The sequence below is a fragment of the Tursiops truncatus genome, chromosome 11 (genome assembly GCF_011762595.2).
Source record: "Tursiops truncatus isolate mTurTru1 chromosome 11, mTurTru1.mat.Y, whole genome shotgun sequence".
Lineage (NCBI taxonomy): Eukaryota > Metazoa > Chordata > Mammalia > Artiodactyla > Delphinidae > Tursiops > Tursiops truncatus.
Window position 1 is genome coordinate 65,316,090 of NC_047044.1, and position 20,375 is coordinate 65,336,464.

At 37.7% G+C, this 20,375-nt stretch overlaps 1 long non-coding RNA gene across 4 annotated transcripts in view; it reads right to left on the reverse strand.

Annotated features, from left to right (window-relative positions):
• The window catches only part of LOC141275886 (uncharacterized), an 80,780-nt gene extending 60,619 nt beyond the window's left edge, over window positions 1–20,161 (reverse strand). For all 4 annotated transcript variants that reach the window (XR_012324435.1, XR_012324432.1, XR_012324434.1 and 1 more), the window contains exon 1: window positions 19,778–20,161. This is a non-coding gene — a long non-coding RNA (uncharacterized lncRNA). The remainder of the gene's footprint in view (window positions 1–19,777) is intronic.
• Between the last annotated feature and the right edge of the window lie 214 nt (window positions 20,162–20,375).

The window sequence follows — 20,375 nt, forward strand, 5'->3', positions numbered from 1 at the left end:
AACTCCTCACCCCCCACCACACACACCCCCACCCCAGTGGAACTAAGGTCTTGCAGCAGAGACATATCTTCTTGGATCATTTAAGCCTAGAAAGGGGACAAGGAGTTATTTAGTCCAACTCTCCGACGGGGTATAGTGAAAATTAAAAGAACCCATGCGCACAGAGCCTGTAGCACAATAACTAAAATATATAAAGCCCTCAATAAAAGTTGCTATTCATAGCACTAATAATAATATCTTGGAGCTGTTTAGTGGCAAGGCTGGGACTAGAACCCATGTCTCTACTCTAAATCTTTCCCATAAGACCAGAGCCCTCCCATTGTGGAAAGACTAGAGTGGGAGGCTTTGAAAAATTGTTTTAAAAGAACTGATTATTTCCAAGCAATTTATTTTATTGTATATGCACAGATAGTCAGTTTAACAATATCAACAGATAAAGTTTGATTTATTTTAGATTCCCAAATTATTTTTCCCATTTCCTTTCATAAAGAGTCTAGACATAAAAAACAAATGTGGTAAAGAAAATCCCCAAATGATTACTTTCATTAAAATTGTGTTTGCTTGAAAATTAGACAATAAACCTTCATATCACAGGGCTCCAGCTGTACAATTTGACAATAACCAGCACCTACAGATATATTTTAGCAAATATACTCCCCCCCCGACAAGATGCTCCAGGCTTTACAAAATGCCACGGCTACTGGAAAAAAATCTGGGAACCATGACTCCTGATCCTTACCCAAAAACAAAACAAACAAAACAAGAAAATTATTCTACCCCCTTTCCCCAACAAAACAGTAAAATATTTTCCTCCTAAAGCAATGCAGGGGATACCCAGGACAGTTCATTTTATTGTACTCTATGTGCAAATAAATTGAAGGATTTGACTCTACCAGACCACAAAAGCAGGTATGGCCCCATAACCTCTCTGCCCAAAGAACATGATTATGACTTGAAAGAAATCAAAAACTGGAAATTTAAATTTAAGTAACAATGGTAACAGTGATGATGATAATGATCAGTATCACATGGAAGGATTTTGTGAAAAAATAGTTCCATGGTCAAATTAAGTTTCAAAAACTCGTAACCAAACGAAGTTAAACCAATAAAATTAACCAAGTTTCTTTACTGCAGTATCCTCAAAGGCTTCAGTTCCCTAATGTGAATTGTTTCTCCTAGAAAGCGAAATAATATGTAGCAATCTGCAAACTTATTTCTTTGCAGACAATCAGTTGGAGTTGATATTTCATAGAACACATTCTGGAATATTCTGACAGATTATAGGCAGACGCTTAGAAGCACCTTCTAATATTAGAGTAACCATGTTGCATGCAATATATCCTTATATTAAATCCTTAGTACATACCAGTTATATAATCTTAAAGTATATATGGCTAACCATTATCTATAGGAACTGAATTTACACTGGTAGTGATGAGAAAATTCACCCTTTACCAGGAAGATTATAGCTTGTTTCTCCCCTGCCTACATTTAATTTTTTTATTGAAGCTTTAATATTTAATATGGAGAAAATGAACACTTCTTTCTTCTCCAGATCACTAATATTCACTGCAATCAAAGCTGCCCTTGTTGAGGCAATATAAGCATCAGTATGAATTTTTAAACATATTTTTTAAAATTATTTGATTGTGAAAGGGTTGTATGATTATTACAGAAAATTTGGCAAAGTCAGAAATGATTTTTTAAAGAAAATAATAAATTATTACCAATAATTTCACAACCTAGGGATAAACTTTTGTATGTTTCATTTCACAGTTTAGTCTCCTAATTTTTTTACATGCTGAGCATTTTCTCTTGACATTAAAAAAATTATTCAAAAGCATATTACCCATGGTTGAACATGGTGGATTGAAACCATATGTTCATCCTCTTCAGCTCTCAACATAAAGGGAAAAATTACAAAGAGACCTGAAGAGTAAGCAAAATCATTTTTTTCAAGATGGAAATTACATGAAGGAATAGTAACTGTCTTAGTAGAACAGAAAAAAGCTGAAACTAAGTGCCTACAGCTGGAAATTTTATCAAGCTACAAGAAAACTCATTCTAGAATCCTCCCAAAGGGATTCACAGGAAGTAGAGGCGAAACATGGAACTGTATTAGGGGTAGACACCGAGGGCCCATTGGGCATAGCCAAGGTGAGACAAGCTAGGACCTGGGACCCTTTGCTGCAGTGCTTGCACCTGGACAAATGACAAATGTCTCCTCAAGTGTCTCCTCGAGCAACAAAATACAAAGAAACTATAAGGGACTAAAAATAACTGGGTGCATGCACAGCTGGGGCAAATTATGGACAAGTTACAAAAAGACCAAAAAGAGCCCAACCGCCACTTCTGAAGAGCTGAGAGCAACAATAGGGCGTCAGGAGAAAACGCAGGGTACTGCGCATGCCCCCTGCACACACCACCACCAGAGGGGTGGGCAAACCACCCAACACACCCCTCTGGCCCAACCCCTGGACACACCCCTCCCCTCACCCCATATATGGAACCAGCTCGCCCCCCATCAGGGAGAGAGAAAGGGAACCTGTTACTTGTTTTCACTGCCCCCTGCTGCAGCAGGGGCCCCAATAAAGGTTTGCCCGAATTTCCTGTTTGGTCTCTATTGACTAAGGAAGGCCAAGAACCCTGAACAGTAACAAAGGGTCTATCCCTTCCTACCACATAGACACAGAGGATTCATTCTCTGGAGAAAAGGAACCAGAGAACCTCCTAGACATGTGATTGCCCAGCCTGGCAGAGGTTAGAAGAGAAGCCAGAGATGATACAAGATATTGAAAATGGGGGTTTGAAAGTTTAAATGAAAAGGTGAGATCCCCTCCCACCCCAAGCCCCAGAACACTGGCAGCTAAGCTGATACAAACAAGACAACAAATTGAAAAATCCTTCCATGGAGAAACAAAGACTAAACAAACCTAGATGCTTAAAAAGCCACAGGTACTAATATTTGTGGGCCAACTAATAGAAAAACTAACTCTCAGCCCTATCATCCTGCAGTGATGTCATGCACTTAGTTCCCGCCAACTTTGAAGTGCCTCGTTCTTAACATGAATGAAGAGAAAAATCTCTACACATAGGAGGAAGGCTTCCCCCATGAAAAACAAACATGCCTTAAAAACTAGAACTCAATGGAACCCAACACATTTCAGCAAAGAGGATAAACACAAAAATAAAACTGTATACATAAGACATAAACTTAAAAGGAGATAGTACAACCATGAATTAAGAAAGAGAATCTGGGGCTGGGAGGTAGAGGAGAGGAGGAAGGAAAACTCAGAACAAGAAAAACATCATGGAAATTTTTAAATACTATAGCAGGAAAAAAATCAATAGGAAGTTTGGAGTGTATTGAAGAAATTTCCCAGAAAGTAGAACAAAAAGACAAAAAACATGGGCAAGTGAAAAAAAAGGGAACAAAATTAAAAGGATAAGCTAAGAAGTCCAATATCTAACTAGAAGGAATGCCAGGAAAAAAATAAGAAAAGAGAAGACAAGAAATGTGTGTGAGAGAAAAATAGCTATATTTTTAGGTATATAGTTTTTTTAAACACATTTTTAAAGCAGATTTAGGTTACAGTAAAATTGAGCAGAAAGTGCAGAATTCCCACATAGCCTCTGCTCCCACACATGCAAAGACTCTCCCACTATGAACATCCCTCATCACAGTGGTACATTTGTTACAATCAATGAAACTATGTTAACTCATCATTATCATGCAAACTCCATAGTTTATATCAGGGTTTACTCTTGGTGTTGTACATTCAATGCGTTATGACGATAGTATAATAACATGTACCCACCATTACAGTATCATACAGAGTGTTGTTCTGCCTTAAAAATTCCCTATGCTCTGTCTATTTATCCTTCCATTTTCCTTAATCCATGACAACCACTGATCCTTTTACTGTCTTTATAGTTTTCTTATCACTTCTTTCACTTAGTAATATGTGTCAAAGTTTCCTCCATGCTTTTCATTACCTGATAGTTCATTTCTTTTTAGTGCTGAATATTCCACTGTCTGGATGTACCGTAGTTTATTTATCCTTTACCTACTAAAGGGCATCAGTTGTTTCCAAGTTTTGGCAATAATGAATAAAGTTGCTATAAGCATCTGCATGCAGGTCTTTGTGTAGACATAAGTTTTCAGGTCCTTGGGATAAATACCAAGGAGGCGACTGCTAGATCATATGGTAAGAGCATGTTTAGTTTTTTTAAAAAAACTGCCAAATTATCTTCCAAAGTGGAGGTACCGTTTTGCATTCCCACCAGCAGTGAATGAGAATTTCTATTGCTCTACATCCTTGTCAGCATTTAGTGTTTTCAATACTTTGAATTTAGGCCATTCTAATAGATGTGTACTGGTATCTCATTGTTGTTTTAAGTTGCAATTCCCTAATGGCATGTGATGTTGAACATCTCATATGCTTATTTGCCACCTATATATCTTTTTTGGTGAGGTGTCTCTTCAGGTTTTCTGCCCATTTTATTATTTCTTTAATTTATTATTATTGGAGTATAGTTGTTTTACAATGTTGTGTTAGTTTCTTCTGTACAGCAAAGTGAATCAGTTATATATATGTGTGTATATATATATATATATATACATATACACACACACACTCTTTCTTAGATTCTTTTCCCATATAGGTCATTACAGAGTATCGAGTAGAGTTCCCTGTGCTATACAGGAGGTCCTTATTAGTTATCTATTTTATATATAGTAGTGTGTATACCCAATCTCCCAATTTATCTCTCCCCTCTTTCCCCCTTGGTAAACATGTTTGTTTTCTACAACTGTGACTCTATTCCTGTTGTGTAAATAAGTTTATTTGTACCATTTTTTTAGATTCCACATACAGGCAATATATGATATTTGTCTTTCAATGTCTGACTTCACTCAGTATGACAAACTTCACTCAGTAGGAAAATCTCTTTGTCCATCCATGTTGCTGCAAATGGCATTATTTTGTTCTTTTTATGGCTGAGTAATATTCCATTGTATATATGTACAACATCTTTATCCATTCATCCTTCGATAGACATTTAGGTTGCTTCCATGTCCTGGTTGTTGTAAATAGTGCCGCAATGAACATTGGGGTGCATGTATCTTTTCAAATTATGGTTTTCTCTGGGTATATGCCCAGGAGTGGGATTGCTGGATCATATGGTAATTCCATTTTTAGTTTTGTAAGAAACCTCCATACTGTTCTTCATAGTGGCTGTACCTATTTACATTCCCACCAACAGTGCAACGGTGTTCCCTCTTCTCCACACCCTCTCCAGCATTTATTGTTTGTAGATTTTTTGATGATGGCCATTCTGACCAGTGTGAGGTGATACCTTATTGTAGTTTTGATTTGCATTTCTCTAATAATTACAGATGTTGAGCATCTTTTCATGTGCTTTTTGTCCATCTGTATGTCTTCTTTGAAGAAATGTTTATTTAGGTCTTCTGCCCATTTCTTTTTTATAAATTTATTTTATTTATTTATTTTTGACTGCATCGGGTCTTTGTTGCTGCATGCAGGCTCTCTCTAGTTGCAGCGAGCAGGGCCACTCTTCATTGCAGTGTGCAAGCCCCTCATTGCAGCGGCCTCTCTAGTTGCGGAGCACGGGCCCCAGGCGCATGGGCCTAAGTAGTTGTGGCGCACGAGCTTAGCTGCTCCGTGGCATGCGGGATCTTCCTGGACCAGGGATCGAACCCGCGTCCTCTACATTGGCAGGCGGATTCTCAACCACTGTGCCACCAGGGAAGCCCCTTCTGCCCATTTTTTGATTGGGCTGTTTGTTTTTTTGATATTGAGCTGCATGAGCTGTTCATATATTTTGGAGATTAATTCCTTGTCAGCCACTTCTTTTGCAAATATATTTTCTCCCATTCTGTGGGTTGTCTTTTCATTTTATCTTTTCCTTTGCTTTGCAGAAGCTTTTAAGTTTAATTAGGTTTGAGTTTAATTTGTTTATTTTTGTTTTTATTTTCATTACTCTAGGAGGTGGATCAAAAAAGGTCTCACTATGATTTTCGTCAGAGAGTGTTCTCCCTATGTTTTCCTCTAAGAGTGTCCTCTAAGAGTTATCTTCTTCAGTGAGGTGTCTGTTCAGGTTTTCTGCCCATTTTAAAATCAGGTTGTTTGTTTGTTTTCTTACTGTTAAATTTTAAGAGTTCTTTGTATATTTTGCATAACAGTCCTTTATCAGTTATGTGTTTTGCAAATATTTTCTCCCAGTCTGTGGCTTGTCTTCTCATTCTCTTGACAGTCTTTTCCAGAAGTTTTTAATTTTAATGGAGTTCAGTTTATCATTATTTCTTTCATGGATTGTGCCTTTGGTGTTGTACCTAAAAAGCCATCACCTTGCCCAAGGCCTTCTAGACGTTTTCTCTGTTATCTTCTAGAAGTCTTATAGTTTTGCGTCATCTATTTAGAGTTAATTGTTGTCAAGGAGGTAAGATCTAGGTCCGGATTCATTTTTTGCATGTGACTGTCCAGTTGTTCCAGCATCATTTGTTGAAAGGACTATTTTTGCTCCATTGTATTACCTTTGCTCCTTTGTCAAAGATCAATTGACTATTTATGTGGCTCTATTTCTGGGTTGTCTATTTTGTTCCACTGGTCTATTTGTTTATTCTTTTGTCAATGCCACACTGTTTCATTACTGTAGTTTTATAGTAAGTCTTGAAGTCAGGTGCTGTCAGTCCTCCAGTTTTGTGCTTCTCCATCAATATCATTTTGGCTCTTCTGCATCTTTCACCTTTCCATATAAATTTTAGAATCAATTTGTTGATATACACAAAATAACTTGCCTGGAGTTTGACTGAGATTGTTGAATCTATAGATCAAGTTGGGAAGAATTGGCATCTGGACAATATTGTCTCCCTGTCCATTAACATGGAATACCTCTCCATTTGTTTAGTTATTTGATTTCTTTCATCAGAATTTTATAGTTTTCCTCATATAGCTCTTCCACATATTTTGTTAGGTTTATACCTAAGTATTTCATTCTTTTGGGTGCTAATGTAAATGGTATTGTATTTTGAATCTCAAGTTCCACTTGTTCATTGCTGGTGTATAGGAAAGAGATTGAATTTTGTATATTTACCCTGTATCCTGCACCTTTTGTATATTAACCTTGTATCCTTGTAACTTGCTTTAGTCACTTATTCCAGGAGAATTTTTGTTGATTCTTTCAGATTTTCTACATAGAAAACCATGTCATTTGAAAACAAAGCCAGTTTTATTTCTTCACTCCCAATCAGTATATCTTTTGTTTCCTTTTCTTGTCTGGTTGCATTAGCTAGGACTTCCAGTACAATGTTAAAAAGAAGTGGTGAGAGAGGACATCCTTGCCTTGTTCCTGAACTTAGTAGAAAAGGTTCTACCACTATTAAGTATGATGTTAGTTAAAATGTTTTGTAGATGTTCTTTATCAAGTTGGGGAAATTCCTCTCTATTCAAAGGTTGCTGAGTGTTTTTATGATGAATGGTGTTGTATTTTGTCAAATGCTTTTTCTGCATCTGTTGATCATGTAATTTTTCTTCTTTAGCTTGTTGATGTGATGGATTACATTAATTGGTTTTCAAATGTTGAACAAGCCCTCCATACCTGGGATAAATCCCATTTTGTCTTATTGTATAATTCCTTTTACACATGGATGAATTTGATTTGCTAATATTTGTTGGGAATTTTCATACCTATGTTCATGAGTGATATTTGTCTGTAGTTTTCTTGTGGTGTCGGTCTGGTTTTGTTACTAGGGTAATGCTGTCCTCATAGGATAAGTTAGGAAGTATCCCTCTGCTTCTATATTCTGGAAGAGATTTTAGAGAATTTGTATAATTTCTTCCTTAACTGTTTTGTAGAGTTCACCAGTGAACCCATCTGGGCCACAGGCATTCTATTTTGGAAAGCTATTAATTATTGATTCAATTTCTTTAGTAATTATACTCCTATTCATATTGTGTTTTCTTGTGTGAGTTTTGATAGATTGAGTCTTTCAAGGAATTATTCTATTTCATCTAGGTTATCAAATTTGTGGGCATAGAGTTGTTTACAATATTTGTTTATTATTCTTTTAGTGTCTGTGGGATCTGTAGTGATGTCCCTTCTTTTATTTCTGATATTAGTAATTTGTGTCTCCTTTTTTATCCCCCCTCAGTTAGCCTGTCTAGAGGCTTATCAATTTTATTGACCTTTTAAAGAATTAGTTTTTCATTTCATTGACTTTCTTTTGATTTCCTATTTTCAATTTCATTGATTTGTGCTCTAAATTTCATTATTTTCTTCTGCTTACTTTGGATTTAGTTTGCTTTCCTTTTTCTAGTTTTCTAGAAACTTAGATTATTGGTTTTAGAACTTTCTTACTTTGTAATGTATGTGTTCAATACTATAAACTTCCCTCCAATCACTGCTTTCACTGCATCCCACAAATTTTGATAAGTTGTATTTTCATTTATATTTACTTCTCTTGAAATATCTCCTTTGACCCACATGTTATTGTTTAGTCTCCAAGTATGTGGGGGTTTTCCAAATATCTTCCCATTGTTGGTTTCTAGTTTAATTCCTCTGTGGTCTGAGAGCATACACTGTATGATTTCTATTCTTTAAAATTTGTTAAGGTACGTGTTATGGCTCAGAAGGTGGTCTGTCTCTGTGAACATTCCATGTGAGCTTGAGAAGAATGTGTATTTTGCTGTTGTTGAATGGAATAGTCTATAAATGTCAATTATATCCAGTTGATTAATGGTGCTGTTGAGTTCAACTATGTCCGTACTGATTTTCTACCTGCTGGATCTGTCCATTTATGACTGAGGAGCATTAAAGTCCCCAACTATGATAGTGGTTTCATCTATTTCTCCTTGCAGGTCTATCATTTTTGCCCACATATCTTGACTCTTTTGTTAGGCACATATACATTAAAGATTGTTATGTCTTCTTGGAGATTTTATCCTTTTACTTTTTATAATGCCATTCTTTATCCCTGATACTTCTCTTGCTCTGAAGTCTGCTCTGTCTGAAAAAGAATGTAAAATTAACAAATCAAGAAGTGGCATTATAATCATATATTATTTGGGGGGGAAGGTAAATAACAAAATAAATATTTAAGAGTTGGATATCATTGCTTCTGCAAAGCCAGACTGAGAATTAGGAGGGTTGAGTCATGGAGCTGTTCTTTTTGTGATAAACCTTTAGCACTATTTGACTTTTTAACCATACACATGTATTACTTTCATAAAAATAAAAGGTAATTTTTAAAAAGCATATCTATATAATAGATATCATGATTTAATTAAATATTAATCTATTTTTGAATGTTTGAATTGTTTCCAGTTTCTTCATTATCATAAACAATACTGAGATGAACATTTGCATCTACATCTCTGATTATCTATTTGGTTGGATGTAAAGGTTTCTGTGAGATGATTATAGGGATGGTGTCCTAAGCCCCTATTAGCACAATGCACACAAATACCAGCTTTGTCCAGCAATGACTTAAAACCCTTCCTCAGAAACTAAATCAAAGTCTACATGTTCTACACCCTTACTAAGGCAGCTAGAAATATATCCAAAATATATATGAAATATATATATGTCCAAAATATATATATATGTATATATATATATGTCCAAAATATATATGAAATATTCCCATTTTCATATATCTCTTTAATCACACAGAACTTACAGAAATCCTTAAACCCTGTATTTTTCTTAATTTTTTTCTAAACTCTATCAGATTTCCAATTGCTTATTTTGTAAATAGCTTGAGAGTCTAAAACTAAAATGCAGACTCTATACCTTCAGCAATATTTAATTTATATATTTCAGGTGAAAAGGCTTTTTAAACCTGTAAATATCTGGTATCTGAGATGATTTTAAGAATTCATTATTCTAAAATGATGACGTTGGAAGTTGAGGATTTTTTTTGATAGACTCAATGGGAAGTTGTAACTTATAGCCCAAGTTTTATTCTTAAAAATCTGTAGATATAATATGTGGGTGCAAGATGGCCCTATCACCAAAGAACAGGTCACACTTATATTGACTCAAACCCTGGACAGCAGGAAAATTCAATCTTCTGATCAGCCCCAAACTCTCTCACTTTTAAGGACACTGACTATGAGAAAGTGAAACACACAGAGGAGAAACTTTTGATAGTAATGCAGGGTTGAGGGCTTACTCTGCCAGGCTAAGCGCTCTGATGCTTTGGGTCAATCCTCCAGCAGCCCTTTTAGAGGAATTATATTATTATCCTTAGTTTACAGAGGGGGAAACTGAGATTTAGAGGGGTTATATGCGTTGTCCCAGGTGACATATCTCGAAAGCGGCAGAGCAAAAATTTGAACCCATGTCTGACTCTAGCAGTGCTCAGTTGTGTTCAAGCATTGCCTTGCTCAGCAGCGATCCTGGACCCATAGGAATGCAAGATAACAGGCAGCCCGGGTCAACGGCAGCAAATTAAGAGTAGAATTCCTATACCTTTGGTGTCAAAGATGACTTTCCTGACATGTTTTATCTGAAATTAACATGACAATTGTCCTACATCCCAACCCACAAGGGTTGCAGTGTCCCTTACTAGTCCTGGAGAAAAATTATATTCGGACACTGCATTCTGTACCAATATCACCTGCTGGGTCATCCTTCCGACTCCTGTTGAACTGCTTTTGCTAGGAAGCTCAGCTCTTTCTGCTCCCTCTGGGCACCCACAAGTCCTCTGTTATCTAACTCATCATCAAAACCAAACCTCTGCTATTACAAATCCAGATGGCTCCCCCACTCAAGACTTCCTGTCTTTAGACAAAGGGGCTAACCGTCTCTTTCAGAGATCTCCCAGTGTCCTAAGCCACCAGAGCAGCCCTTGATTTGGGGCCCAGGCCAGTTTTAAGTGCTTCTAAACTTACTAGACCAAAATAGAAAAAGAGTGGTAAATAGGTTTCCTCTCTTGACCCAAACCGATTAATTAGTAGAACTTACTGCAGGACCACGTTGAAAGGATTCTAAGACTCCATCTAGGCTCACTGGGGTAGAGGGTGATGTTTGGCTAGCAGTGTCTGTCACTGGCCTAGGACAGGAGAGAAGCAGCACATGTACCAGGAACTTGCAATCCCTCAGGGATTGCTCAAGCTCTCCAATGGTTGCCCCATGAACTCTCAGGTTCATAAGGAACACGTCAGCAGAGCGAAATCAAAGAAGCCTGGGTGCTCTGCATCACCAACTTCTTGGCAACTTTCACTCTTATTCCCAAGGTAATTAATTCTAAAGTAATGCAAATACCCTCCTCCCTGGATGACTAAGAAGGCTTTTCCCCGGATGGGAGGTCATTGCCACACTCAGAGAAGACACAGGCCTGACTGCACTTGACCACAGGATGACAACAGCCCCCTGAGTCAGCTGCAGAACATGTTACAAGTGAAGGAGGCTAATCAGCCGGCATTCTAGGATGTGATTATGACACTAAGCAGAGTGAGCTCCACAGTCCTGCCACATGTATAATCAGTTCCACGAAGCTCAACAGAAGGGAAGCAGACCTGGTGTGAAAGGCTGACCAATCTGGCTTCTCACCCAGGCTCTTTCACTTACTGAACTATATTACGTGTTCACAGATGAGAAGACGCGATACTGTGAAGACGTGGACTCTCCCCAAATTAATCTATCACTTCCAAATCAAAATCCCAATAGGGTTTTGACAGACTGACTCTCAAACATCTATGGAGCAGTGAAAGACCAATAATAGACAAAACGGTTTGGAAAAAAAAGTCAAGGTATAGGGTTGTGGTAGAAGGAGCAAGGAACTCTCCCAGATATGAAGCCTTTTTTATATCAAAGCTGTGATAATCAAGACAGTGTACTATTTGTGTGGAACAAACAATTAGAATGATGGAACAAAATAGAGAGCTCAGGAACAAATACACACATACGTGGAAGGCTGATATATTTATGTTTATCCATTCACTCATCAGATATGGATAGAACACCTATCATATGTCAGGTACTCTAGGAGGAGGTAAGCAATGAAAAAGGAGGCAAAAACAGATGAAAATCACTGATTTCATTAAAATTGTGTTGAAATATGGGAGAAAAAATCAAAATGAGCAAATATTTTGTACGTTAAATAGTAATGTGTTACGGAAAAGCAAAGAAGGGGGATAGAAAGTATTTTTAAAAAAAGGGGGGGGGGGTTGAAATTTTATTTGGAGTGGCCAAGGAATGCCTCCCTAAGAAAGAGGCATTTTTAAAGAATCCCTGAAAAAGTAAGAGAGCTGCCGTGCAGATACCTGAAGGAAGACCCATCCAGGCAGAAGAAACAAGTGCAGAGGTCCTATGGTAGGAACAGGCCTGGCTTAGTCCAGCCAAAGAGGGGCGATGGGGGAGAAGTAGGAGAGGAAGTTAGGGAAGTAACAGGGGAGGAGGGCAGATTATATGGGGCTTTATATGTCATTGAAAAAAAAAACAACTTGACCTTTGCTCTGAGTGTAATAAGCTTTGGAGGGTGTTGAACAGAGGAATGACATGATCTGATTTATGATTTAAAAGGATCACCCTGGCTCTTGTGATTAAAGTAGGTCATGGGAAACAAGGGCAGAAGCCATTGTGACAATCCAGGAAAGAGAGATGGTGGCTTGGGTCAGAGTGGAATCTGTACATGACGGAACTGGGATTCAAACCAAGGGAGAAAACTATACTGTTAGGAAAAAAGTGCTGTAACTACTGGGAGGAAGGGAAAGAAATTAATTCCAAATGGGTTAAAGATCTATTGAAGAAAGCAAAACTTTAAATTTTTTAGAAGAAAACATAAGGGAGTATGTTTATGACCTTGGGGTAAGGACCTTTTGTGTCTTTGCGACACACAAAACCACAAACCACACAGTAAAAGATTAATAATATGATTACATTAAAATAGAAAAGTTCTAAATGTAAACAGACAATATAAACAGTAAAAAGACAAACCCCAAACTGGGAGAAGACATTTACAAAGCATAAAACTGACAATTGGGGCTTCCCTGGTGGCGCAGTGGTTGAGAATCTGCCTGCCAATGCAGGGGACACGGGTTCGAGCCCTGGTCTGGGAAGATCCCACATGCCACGGAGCAACTGGGCCCGTGAGCCAAAATTACTGAGCCTGCGTGTCTGGAGCCTGTGCTCCGCAACAAGAGAGGCCGCAATAGTGAGAGGCCCGTGCACCGCGATGAAGAGTAGCCCCCGCTTGCCACAACTAGAGGAAGCCCTCGCACAGAAACGAAGACCCAACACAGCCATAAATAAAAATAAATAAATAAATTTTAAAAAAAAACTGACAATTGATTTGTATCCTAAATAAAGTACTCTTATAAATCAAGGAAAAAGAAAAGATAAAAAAACTGAATTTTAAAAACGACAAAGGGTATGAATAGGCAACTTTAAAAGGCCAAGAAATATATGAACTAGCATCAGGGAAATGCAAGTTAAAACCTGACATCCTACAGATTAGAAAAAGTTTAAAAGTCTGACAGTTCCAAGTGTTGGCAAAGATGTGGAGAGGTGACTCATAATCTATTGAGAGGAAACATAAATTCATATAAACTCTTTGGAAAGTGTACTATAGACGCAGAAATTACACTTCTAAACATAAACTCCCAAAAGCAGTGATTTTCAAACTGTGGGTCTCAACTCTCGTGAAGTTAAGTTGGTAAATTACAACCAACAGTTTTGGTATAAAGTAAGACAAAATAAAAAGAATAGACTATGTCATAGTGCATTGCAAATAGTAAAAGTAAGTATAATTTTGTGAAACTTTTGTTTGAGTTATATTCAGGTGGGTATGTGCTTACACATGTATGTATGGGTTTTCTGCCCACAATATACAGAATTTATTTCTTACTGGGAGTTGTGGTCAAAAATGGCTTAGACTAGCAGTTCTCCAAATGTATGGATACCAAGGGGGAACCGGATGGGGTGGGAGGAATTGGGAGACTGGGATTGACACATATACACTATTGATACTATGTATAAAATAGACAGCTGATGGGAACATACTGTATAGCACAGGGAACTCTACCTAATGCACTGTGGTAACCTAAATGGCAGGGAAGTCCAAAAGGAAGGGGTTATCTGTATGTGTATGGCTGATTCATTTTGTTGTGCAGTGGAGGCTAACACAACATTGTAAAACAACCATACTCCAATAAAACTACTCCAATAAAAACTAATTAAAAAAAAAAGAAGTAGTTTTCAAATTGTGATCTGGAAACTTCTGTGGTCCAGAAACTTTCTGACAAGTGTGGAGTTCTCCAAAGGCTATGTGATGTGCAATATCACAATCAAGTAAATGCAAAAGTAGATATGAGAATTCAGTTACCATCTATGAAAGAGATTTACAAAAATCTAAAGCAATGCCACTCTTCTCACTATTTTTTTCCTTTTGTAAGATAGTTATTTTACAGCATGCTTTATACTATCTAATAGTTATTAAAATAATTGTTATTTATAGTAACATAATTGGTTTATTCTGTTATTTTAAGTAATTTAATAAATTTTATGACAGAACACTCGCTGACATAAATGGCAGCAATATTTCTTTTGGGTCCGTCTCCTAGAGTAATGGAAATAAAAACAGAAATAAACAACTGGGACCTAATCAAACTTAAGTTTGCACAGCAAAGGAAACCATAAATAAATGAAAAGAAAACCCACAGAAGGGGAGAAAATATTGCTACTGACAAGGGATTAATTCCCAAAATATATAAATAGCTCATGCAGAATAATATCAAAAAGCAAACAACTCAATAAAAAAAATATGGGCAGAAGACCTAAATAGACATTTTTCCAGAGAAGACATACAGATGGCCAACAGGCACATGAAAGGATGCTCAACATCACTAAGTATTAGAGAAATGCAAGTCAAAACTACAATGAGGTATCACTCCACACCAGTCAGAATGGCCATCATTATAGAATCTACAAATAATAACTGCTGGAGCGGGTAGGAGAAAAGGGATCCCTCCTAAACCATTGGTGGGAATGTAAATTGGTGCAGCCACTATGGAGAACAGTATGGGGGTTCCTTAAAAAACTAAAAATAGAATTGTCATATGATCTTGCAATCCCACCCCTGAGCATATATCTAGAGAAAACTCTAATTCAAAAAGATACATGCACCCCAATGTTCATAGCAGCACTATTTACAATAGCCAGGTCATGGAAGCAATCTAAGTGTCCACTGACAGATGATTGGATAAAGAAGATGTCGCATATATATACAATGGAATATTACTCAGCCATAAGAAAAGAATGAAATAACGCCATTTGCAGCAACATAGATGGACCTACAGATTAACATATTAAGTGAAGTAAGTCAGACAGAGAAAGACAAATATCATGTGATATCACTTATATGTGGAATCTTAAAAAATTATACAAATGAACTTGTTTACAGAACAAAAATAGACTCACAGACATAGAAAACAAATGGTTTTCTATGGTTACCAAAAAGGATAGCAGGGGTGGGGGAAGAGAGATAAATTAGGAGTTTGGGATTAACATACACACTACTATATATAAAATAGGTAAACAACAAGGACCAACTGTATAGCACAGGGAACTACACTCAACATCTTGTAATCACCTATAATGGAAAAGAATCTGAAAAAGAATATATCTATATACACATATATATGTAAATATAACTGAATCACTTTGCTGTACACTTGAAACTAACACAACATTGTAAATTAACTAAATTTAAATAAATAAATATTTTAAAGCATAAATAATAAATACTAACAGACATAATAAATACTAACAGACAAAATTCACAGAAAGAAAGATCTTTGGGATTCTTAATAACTTTTAGAAGTGTAAATCAAAAAGTTTAAGAAATGCAAGCTCAAACACAGTCTCCCAATTGTTCCCAAGGCAACACTTATGAGAATGTTCACTGGCACATTGTAATAGCAAAAGAAGGAGGAGAAAGGAAGGAAGGGAGGAAGGAAAAAAGGAGGGAAGGAAGGAGGAAAGAAAGAAAAAAGAGAAAGATGAAAGAAAGAGAAAAAATAGAAACAACATAAATATCCATCAACAGGAAAATGGATAAATTAATTTTGGCATATTCATACAATTGAAGACTCTACAAACTTGAAAATGAACTAGAGCTACATATAACTCACAAATGTAATAGTGAGAGAAGAAAGAAAGTTTCAGAAAGGTACATACAAGGATGATGCCATTTATATAAAATTTTAAACCACTCAAAATAGTAATATATGTTTTTCATATGTATATACAAATAAGAACAAAAAATAAGTATTAAGTCATGCGGGGGAAGATAAACACCATATTTGAGATTGACGATTCACTGGAGTAGTGGTGATAATCAGGGGAGTAGGTTGGAAGTGAAATGAGATTGGGAAGAGATTCAATGAGAGGCTTCAATCATATTTGTAAAGTTTTGTTTATTAAGCTAAATGATATGTACATAACTATCATTCTCTATACATTTGTATTTCTTAACTGTTTCAAGAAGAGACTGAATTTGTTTTGACTTTGTGCTATATAACTTCAGCCCCACTCCCATTGAGTTATAATAACTTTATTTAACTTTAAACTATGCCACCTATGAAAACTGAAGACCTATGGGAGCAATGGCAAAAGGAAAAGGGAACTAGCATTTGTGTATCTACCTATGTACCATCACTGCACTGGATATTATTTTTTTTCTTATTTAATCTTCACAAAAGAATAATAAAGTACTGAGTTTAAGAGGAGCAGAAAGACTTTAAAGTTGAGCGATCCCCTCAAAGACACGAGCAATCATAAATAATATGACCAAAACATTTGGGTTGTACCACATCTGTGGGGTACGCCTACATGAAATTGATTTTTGACATTGTCCCAGAACACACAGAACTGTGTCTTCTTTTTCACAACCTGTGGGGTTGATTTCATGTATTTCTGACATTTCAGAAAATGAATTTTTTTTCTTTCTGATAAGTTGGGATAACTTGTCCCTCTCCACCTCTATGATACAGGAGCAATGATGAAGCATGTATTACACCAGCAATAGACAAAAGGGCCACATCCAGAATGAGGGATTGAGACTTAATCTCCAAAACTGCTAATTGTCAAAATTAGAGATGTGAAGTTTACCCCCAAACTAAAGTCTCTCAAAATAAAGAGGAGCAGTAGAAAAATGAGCAAATGATAGTCATATATATATATTGCCATATATATACTCTATCTATATTCACATATATATAATATATGTGTGTCTACACGCACACACATAATGTGCCTTGCAGCAAGAATGAGATGACACATATGAGGTAAATTAAGACATTTCTGGAAAGGGACAGAAATATATAAAATATATACCATATATATTCTATATATGTATACAATATATACAGTATATATTCTATACATACATTGTATATACATTGTATTATGTATATACAACGTTATGTATATATATGTGTGGGTGTATATATATTTATATATATACACCCACACATATATATACATAACGTTGTATATATACACTGAAAATATTTATAGCCTTTCACCAGTTATTTCATTTCCAGTAATCTAGCCAAAAGAAATAATCAGTTGCAATCAAAACATATTTACACACAGACTTGTTCATCACACTACTATAAGAGCGAAAAACAAGAAACAACGTAAATGCCCCAAAATGAGGAAACAATTGGATAAACCATAGCATTTTCACAAAATGAACTGTTACTTAATATACTAGGAGAAACTGAAGCTTTCCAAAGGCTAAGGAAGTTAACAGTGACAGAGATAAGATTTGAACCCTATTTGACCAGAGTCTGTGCTCTAAAAGATGGGACGGATGTTTCCCAGAGAGTTTCTTTGCAAAGCCATGGGTAGGTACAGTGCCATCTGGAGCACCTAGCACTGTGGGCTGTTCATAGGTGTTTGGTGACAGGATATTTTCCTAATGAAACTGGGAAATACTGGGTTAAACAACCTTAAACAGATTTCCTGTGATAACCTAATGTGCACCACGAACCTCCAAGAGATGATCGTTTTATAGGCAACAGTTCCCAAATTTATTTAACTATAGTGCTGTCTTTTCAAGGAAATTCCCTTGGGAACACAGTCTAGGAAATGATGTACCTCGGCGTCCTACACTGCCCCACGTCTCAGTAATCTCATCCTCGGAATCACAAAGGGAAATGGCACACTGTATAACAATTCATAAGGTTCGTGGGGTGGCAGTTAAATACAGATGTTGTCTTGCTATTAAAAATAATCAAATGTTTAGGATTCTGCTGATATTCTTTGAAATAAAATATCACTCTTTATGATGAAAATTTAAAGTTCCCAAGCTCTCCTCACCTATTGTATTCCTAATGGGGAGATTTCTTTTCTGTGGAAACCCTCACGAGGAAGATAGACACATAGGAAAGTTGGGGCTTCTCCCACTTGATCAGCAGAACACAGAAATGTTTCTAGACATTTTTCTTAATACAATTTTCCCATAACAATGTTAAATACCCAAAAGAGAAAGTTCACTTTTCAGATGTCCACACGTGGATCACTTCCTGGTGTGTAACGTCTGATTTCCTGTGTCAGTAGATCAGCTGTTAGCCTTGCTACTCCAGGGAGGGATAGAGTAGGGCCTGGGGTGGGGGATGGATGCCTGTCAGCTGTTGCATGTGGCCTTGAACCTATGTGCTTACCCATAGCTTTTTAAAGAAATGTAGTCCTATTTAGAATACTTCTAGTCACTTGAACAATGGTGAAGAAAAGTACATCACTCCTTTGCTTTGACAAAGATGCCCAAAGGATGCCAATTCATTTTCCTTTGGGACTCCACAGAATGTTAATTTCAAGTCTTCTGGAATTCAGGCTATGCTGGAAATGGTAGAGATTTTTTTCCAGCCTTTTCTAGGTACCCTCCAACTATCCTTTATTTCCCCCACCCCCCAGAGGGGTCCTAAACCCTCTCTGTCTTTGATTTCCTCTACCCAGGCAACCCAGATGACCCAAACTTGTCATTCAGTTGGATCTGTTATACCCAAATTCTTGACCACGGCCAACCATCCTTTGCCTCCTCTTCTAATCTAGCTGATTTGCTTTCTTGTCTTCCTTTTTTCCCTCCGTTGAGATCTCAAAGTAAAACCTGTTTCCTTTATTTTTGTTTGCACCCTCTTTATTATTTTTAGCGTGAAGTTCCTATCCGTCGTCCTTAACCTCCCCCGTGCCACCTGTTTCAATCTGGAGAAGCAGGAAATGTTCACAGAACTTCCGTGGGCCTTGGCAACAGATAGACCTGGGCTCTGACTCCAGCTGGGCCACTGTATGGATTGGACAAGTTGTTTAATCTCTCCGACCTTTGGTTCCCTCATCTGTACAAGAGATACTTCAATAGCTACTTTGTAGGGTTTGGAAAGAAATAAATGACTGAAAAGTGCCTGATACTTAATTGGTGCTAAATAAATGGAACCTATTATTATTGTTGTTACTTTAATTATTATCGTTTCGATCTGCGGGTGATGCCTTTCCCTGGACTCCCCCTCACCACTTTCCCAATCATCACCCCCTCCCTTCTCTGTCAGGAGCGCCAGAGCACTGATCCACAACCCCAACGGCTGTTTCTCTCGGCCAAGGCCATTTGGTTACTGAAGAGAGCTTCTCTCCTTCCCAGGCATTTGACCCACAGGTCAGATTATTTGCTAAAAGGCAATGATAACTAGATGAGCCCGGGAGACTCTCACATAATCAAGCTACCACCTCTCTGACCAAAGTGAAAATTACCCACCTGGGAGTGAGGACTTCGGGTGATGATGTAACAGGTCTTTCAAGGCCCCATCTCAGGTATCTCCACAGCAACAGACTTTCTCCCTTCAGGTTTTAACTGTAGCCACGGGCTTCAGACCGTCCCTGCATAAAGAGGAATGTGGAGAACTCCTTGTCTGACCAGAATTTGCTAAGCTGAGGGAGCTCGTTTCGTCCTTGCTGACGGGCAGCCCTGGTCCAGTTCTCTAGAGAACTCAGTGCCCCGGGGGAGGATCCCACAGCTGCGGCCTGCAGTGAGCGAGCGCTCCTCGGACCAACTCCACTTCCTTTGCCTGAACAGAGAGGAAAACTAGGCCCCGGGGCTCTGGGCCAGAGGAATTCGAACGCCTTCTCTCTGTTGGGTCAGCCATTTCCCTGAACCCTAAGGACCTCCCCTGCCTGCTTCCCTCTGCCTGTCTTTCAAGGCAAGCTAAGCCCCGCCCCCCCAAGCCAGCCCCCCCTTGACGCCGGAGCCTCCGCCCAGCCCCGCCCCAGCTCTCACTTGCTCTTCCCTGTGCGTGGAAAAATCCAGTATCGTCCTTCCCGTTCGACCTATTGCCCTGAAGGTCACCGTAGAGAGA